Source organism: Schistocerca piceifrons, chromosome 4 (genome assembly GCF_021461385.2).
Source record: "Schistocerca piceifrons isolate TAMUIC-IGC-003096 chromosome 4, iqSchPice1.1, whole genome shotgun sequence".
NCBI classification, from domain to species: Eukaryota; Metazoa; Arthropoda; class Insecta; order Orthoptera; family Acrididae; genus Schistocerca; species Schistocerca piceifrons.
This window is the reverse complement of record NC_060141.1, coordinates 437581274-437587777: the sequence shown is the minus strand read 5'-3', so window position 1 is coordinate 437587777 and position 6504 is coordinate 437581274.

The following is a 6504-nucleotide window of genomic DNA, read 5'->3' as shown; positions in this document are numbered from 1 at the left end:
AAAATTAGAAACACCAAAATATTTAAAGTCTCCTGCTCCTCCCTTCTCAAAGGTCTTTAGGGAATCCTTAAATTAACTTTACATTAGCCACATGAGGTGTGTAACAGTTTGGATGTGGCAGCTGTAGGCAGTGAGTTGGTGCTAAGAGAAATGTTATCCCTTTACTTAACATCATCAGTGGTGCCAGCAGTGTCTGTGGCCGAACTTGCCTCCTGTCTATGGCAGCAGCAGGTAGGCATCTGGAATACTGGCAAACCAGAGATGTGGCAGCAGTTGACAAACTGTTGCTCTTGTTGAAGACCGTCCTCCAGCGATAGCTGTCAATGTTCAGGTGATTGTCCAGGGACATCAGCTCCACGGTCTGGCCCTCTCTAGTCCCTTCATTCTCGTCATCAGTGGCGTTGCATTCAGGTCTGGTCCCTTGAGACTTGCATCAAACAGCAGTGGCTCCAGGTGGTTGCGTGACATTAGGGGTGAGCCTGCAGGCGAGGCAACCCCACTGATGCTTTCAGTCACAGCAGTTGGAATTCCTTTCACTCTCTGTTGGCACAAACAGGACCCTGTTAGTGCCTCCATCACTTTTGAGCCTCCCCAGTATCATCACGTGAGCCAGCTACCTCCTGCCCTCTCGCCTCAGGGGGCGATGGGTCACCTGACAGCTGCGTGTGTGGCCATGCAGTGATGTCATGTCAGCTGATCGGTCATCCGGCCTGGCCGCCATGACGTGTCGTCAAGCCGGCAGCAGTGCGCAAGGTACCGCTACGTCGCACCAGCCCCAACAGCCACATTGCGATATGTGCAGCTTGTCCAGCGCCTGGCCATGCTGCATCCCTCCTTTGCGGCTGGCCACAGATCTACTTCTTGCTTGCCGTTTGGAAGGCCATAGTCCTCTGCACAATCCTTAGCGCACGTTTTTGTGTCATGTTTTACAATGAACCGTTCCAAAAACAGATACATCGAAAAACATAACTGACCAATCCCTGAATGCTGTTGTTCTCTCGTCTTATGTCATAAGAGGCATGTAGTAATGTTTCCAATGTTTCCGTACGTCAGAGTCATGTTCAACTGAGGTCCAGTTTGGTAATTCGTTCTGAAGAGACTATGAAGGCGTTGTTTTCACAAGTAAGCATGTAAGCATGTTTTGGCGAAAAACACCTGATTAAATGGTCCATCTATGGAGAGATCTAATCTTTGCGGGCAAATAACTTCCAATTTCTGAAAGAAGGCTGTTAGGCTTCCCAGATAGTCGTGCCCATAAAACATATGGTTTTGCTGCTCGCTAAGAGAACCTGGCGGGTTCCTGGCGTCAGGGGGCAGGGGGGGGGGGCTACCATCCTACCTCCACTAACCACGTTCATCAGCCTTTCTCGTCTGTATCGTCTCAGCTTCTAACATGAGAATGCACAGAGTTTTAGACCTCCCTAGCATTTGCATAAAGGCTCAGTTAACGGCAGACACTTCACACACTTTCCGCCACCCAGCCACCTTCGCAATGGACTGTCGCTGGGACAGGTAAAATGTTTTGCGAACCGATGGCCTTCTGTTCGATCCTAAGTGGAAGGAGGAGAGAGCTGCAACCAGAAGTACCTCGGCAGGTAAGATGCTGCCCTAAACCACTCACACGGCCTGGTCGCTGCATTCGGCATTTATGACCCCCAATTCATCACACTCCCTGTTCTCTGTCGCTTCCACTATGGTTCCTTGGGCAGAAGTTCTCTACCGGTTACATACGCAGTTATACGAACATTCTGTCCACAATTTCCCGATGTAAAGAGTCGTAAACGATACTGTCGTGTCCTGAGAGAGAGTTAGACTGACACTCGCTGCGCGAGACAAGGGAACTTACCTCAGTCGGTGATTCCGATGAGGCACTACTCTTGGACCGCCAGCTGTACCCGGACCTCGGCTGAAAAGTAGACTATTGACTAGTGCAGAGTGTCGAACTCGGTAGGAATCTTGTCGGTTAGAGGATGCAAGTCATCTACTCGTAGACAAGTAGTTACTTTCCCTGGAAGTACCCCTTGGCACATTTGCTAACTATATACACGTTACTATGTACAAGTATCATAAGTATGAAACTTTAACATCCCAACTGCTGCGTGGAGGCGAGTTGAGCTTTACTAAGTACTTAGTCATCTACTCGTAGACAAGTAGTTACTTTCCCTGGAAGTACCCCTTGGCACATTTCCTAACTATATACACGTTACTATGTACAAGTATCATAAGTATGAAACTTTAACATCCCAACTGCTGCGTGGAGGCGAGTTGAGCTTTACTAAGTACTTTCTGTTACGGATTATGACAAGTCCGGTTCCTGATCCCAACCGGCAGAGAGTTACCGTCCTTCATGTCTACCCTTCTTCCCTTCCCCTCCAGTCGGCAGGCCGCCTATTTACTAGGGGTGGTTGCACTCGACATCGCCCTTCTGGAACGTTCCATGAAGGCAGTTTCATTCGTGACCATCGTGAGGCTAAAGCGTCACTTCTTGTTGCTAGCTCTTGATATTGCTCAACGTCTTCTGTAAGTGTTCCCCTTGTGCTGGTGCTTGTGCCAGCCAAGAGTCAGGCGGCTGTGCTTGATATCAACCTTGTGATGCTTTAGAATCCCCCCCTTGTTAGCAGAAAAAGCTTTGCGTAACGGATTCTGGCGTGTCAGACAAATATTTCACAGGCCTCCCACTCAGCAGCGGTTTCTAAACTGTCTTTCTGACAAATTCTGAATACTTCTCACTTATCCATTTTACTATTCTTAGGACTGAATATTTTACTATATACGACAATACATAGCAAAGGTATTACTGGGGAAAACCGAGATAACGGCGTGAAATATAAATGTTAATCTGGCTGACAAGGTTTTTAAAGTGAGAGATGGTGTGCCTACTCTCAAGTTTCCGAAATACTCGTACCCAGCCTGGGGGCCATCACAATCTGTACTTGATTAAACTCAGACAGATCGCATGCCTTCCATACTCTACACACGGACAGCACGCTGCTGGTACTATATGCACTGTGCTTGTGTCTGACTAGCAGTCACTGCTCGCCAGGTGACGTTGCTATCGCCTGGATGGGTTTATATCGATAGCAGATATGTGATCATAATGTTCTAGCTAATTAGTGTAGAACCAACTATAGAAGTTTTCTGCACAGTTCATGAGCTCAATAGAACTAAAGAGTTATTCAAGTATCAGACGAAAATATACTTTTCTAAGAGTTGAACATTGTACTTAAAGAGAACAGTTTGTTAATTAGTGCATCATGTGACGCTATAATAATTAATGACAGTTGAAAATTATCAAGCTGTCCTGTGGCAAAGGATAGAATCATGTTAATAAAATCGTTTTATCATACATGCTATAAAATGAACTATTATTTCATATTTTGGAGTTCGAATGAGCCACTGTAGCTTCGTCTGGTATTAGCAAATGGTGATGAGGATTTTGGCTTAGCCTGCTCATCTATCACGTGACAGACTGCCCTGTGCGTGAGGTGCGCACTTTTTCTGGCTGTTGCCCTGTTTCTTCGCTGTTGTATTACTGTGTGTCCTACTATATTTCCACAAGCTGCGACTTTGTCGCGAATAAAACAGTTACACGAATATATAACACGTTTCCTTTAATTTACGTCTATGTTCACAAACTTTTTGTTAACAGATTACGGGTTTCGGTCTATAATGACCATCATCAGATCTGTTTTATAAAAAACAAAGTCCTAATGTTCTGTAGCCATAGTGGCATCGTCAAATGTTAAATGCAAAATCAGCACCAGCATCGTCAAATATATTTATATATATTTGACGATGCTGGTGCTGATATATTTATATATACATCACGACGCTGGTGCTGATTTTGCATTTAACATTTGACGATGCCACTATGGCTGCAGTACATTAGGACTTTGTTTTTATAAAACAGATCTGATGATGGTCATTATAGACGGAAGCCGGTAATCTGTAAACGAAAGGTTTGTGACCATAGACGTAAATTAAAGGAAACTTACTACTATATTTCACCATGTGTGATCTGCCACAGGAAATGTCTCTAACCGGGCTTGCACAGTTTCAGGTGAAAATATAGAATGCCTGCTGCGCATCGTCAGCCAGTTGACATCTTTACTGAATAAGCATGCAGCAGCGCCATCGATAGCTGTTCCAAAATTTCACCCATACCATAGCCAAGACGAAGAATGGTCGGACTATAGGACGTAATTGGAGGAATACTTCTGCGGCTGCAGAATTACAGGTATGTAGAGCAATACTTACCTTTTGTCCACAATTGGTCCCAATGTGCATCGCGCCTGTGTCAAATTACGTGCCAAAACTGTTCCTGAGAAAGTCGCGTATGACAATCTTGCGAAATTGCTGATAGATAATTTTGACAGTGAAATCCAAGTAGCAGCTGCACAGTTTAAGCTTTCTCGCCTGAAGCAGCAGATTGCTCAGTCAGTCAAACATTGGATAGCAGAAATCTGCATCACTAGGAATTTCAAGTTTCCGAAACTGCTGGACCCTGATTTAAAAACGGTTCTGTCTGTAGAGGAATCTTATACAGATATGGATTCAGCAGTGGTTGATCCTGAGGCTGCATGTGTGACACTCAGTGCTTACGAAGAATAGTGTTCAAGTAATTAGGAGCACACCTCAGATCAACAGTAACAACAGCAAAAATAGAATCTTTCAGTCTCACGGCACATAGCGTGCGTCGCAACACTCTTACAAGGTTAACTCCCCATCGCAACCACCCTCAGATATAGTGAAAAGATGGTCCAGTGGATAGCCTGTCGAAAACTGAACGCATATCAGGTATGAAATCAGGAAGAAGGTGTACTGTACTGCAAAATAGAAACGGTGAATGGTTGGACTACGAGCAGAAGATCCGTGTACTTCCTCTATAATTTTTTTTTTCTCACAGAATTATGAACTGTCCGTCCGGTCATTTACGTGTCTGTTCTCTTTCTGTAGTCTTGGAGATTCTCATTCTATACATTGGTTATACAATATGTGAAACGTGGTAAGAATATTTTATCGTCGTAAATGTGATGAACAGTGAGAGCAGTATAAATGCCGCAAAGACCTCTCACAGGAATGAAAACAACAAATAAACGGATGTGAACTTTATTACACCAAAGGAATTTAAGTGTCAAAACCTTCAAAACGGAACGCAAGAGATACAGCGACGTCGATCTGAGAGCATTTCGTTGCGTTACACGAAGGAAATGGTCGAATGTAGAACACTGTCCAAACCAATCAAAAGACGGCGAACGTAGATTATGGACTAAAGTTACGAGTAAAGTCAAGACGTTTAAAGGGATGGAGGAAAAAAATACGGTTAAATACGGCAAAAAACTCGTGGAACGGGGTGGAACCCGAAGACAAAACTTCAGTTAACTAGAAAACCATGTATACAAGCAATTTATTCAAGCCGGAAAAGAATGAAATGGAGTGCACGATAAAGACTTACAAATTTGGGACGTTAAGGCTTTCCTTTCAAAACGAAATGCAGTATTACGAGAAGAAAGATTACCAAATATGCAAGCACAAACTAAATTGTAAGGGCTCGTCAATTGTTCCCAGAAGTGTGTTACAGCAACTAATGTCAAATCCCGTCAGTATGAAAGCGTGTATTACATCAACACAAACCAGTTCGGTTTTAAATATGAAATGAAATCGACCGCATGTTATCGTTTGTTGAAGAAGATGACATTAAATGTGATGTAGACCAGCTGCATGCCACTTCCCACAGTTACGCCGTACAATATGCCCTTAACAAATCAGGATTTCTCTTAATTAAAATTTTCTTACGTTTGCAGGGAAAACGGCACCTCAAGTTCAACAAGAGGTGATCAGGGTACTTGCATAAACCTCAATTTCATTGTGAACTGAAGCGCGTCAGGAAAAATGGATGAAAGACGAGAGATTTTAATAAAAGTATGATTGCTCCTTACGCGAACAAAGATTTTGCTTTACTCCTTGACAACTGTACAGGACAGAAGAATCAGGCATTGTACAGTTTTAGAGATGGAGTAGATGTGATTACCATTCCTCCGAGATGTACACCTCTTGTGTAATCGCTAGATGCGTTTGGCCCTAAAGAAGTGAATCATCTGTGAAAAAACTCTACGGTTTGGCAAAGCTACACCGACACCCGGAACAGTATTGTTTACGTTATCGTGTGTTTATTATCAAAGTAGAATCTCCCACACATAATCATCTTCACTCTCCAAAATTCCAGGAGATGTGATTTGCTTGGACTTCTGCAGGGTTTGATGGTCTACATGTGAAAAACTTCAAAAACGATACAAACATATGTTTCGATAGATCACAGGGAAAACTGTATGATAGTGAAGCTGCTGCGTTCATTTTTTACAGCTTATGCGGCGAACTATTATGTTTTCATCATTCTTTTGGGAGTGATCACATTCACAGTCATACGAACACCTAAATCGGGCAATGATGCATATCTCATTCACTCAGCAGCCGTACAAGTTAGATTAGTATCATGTTACCATT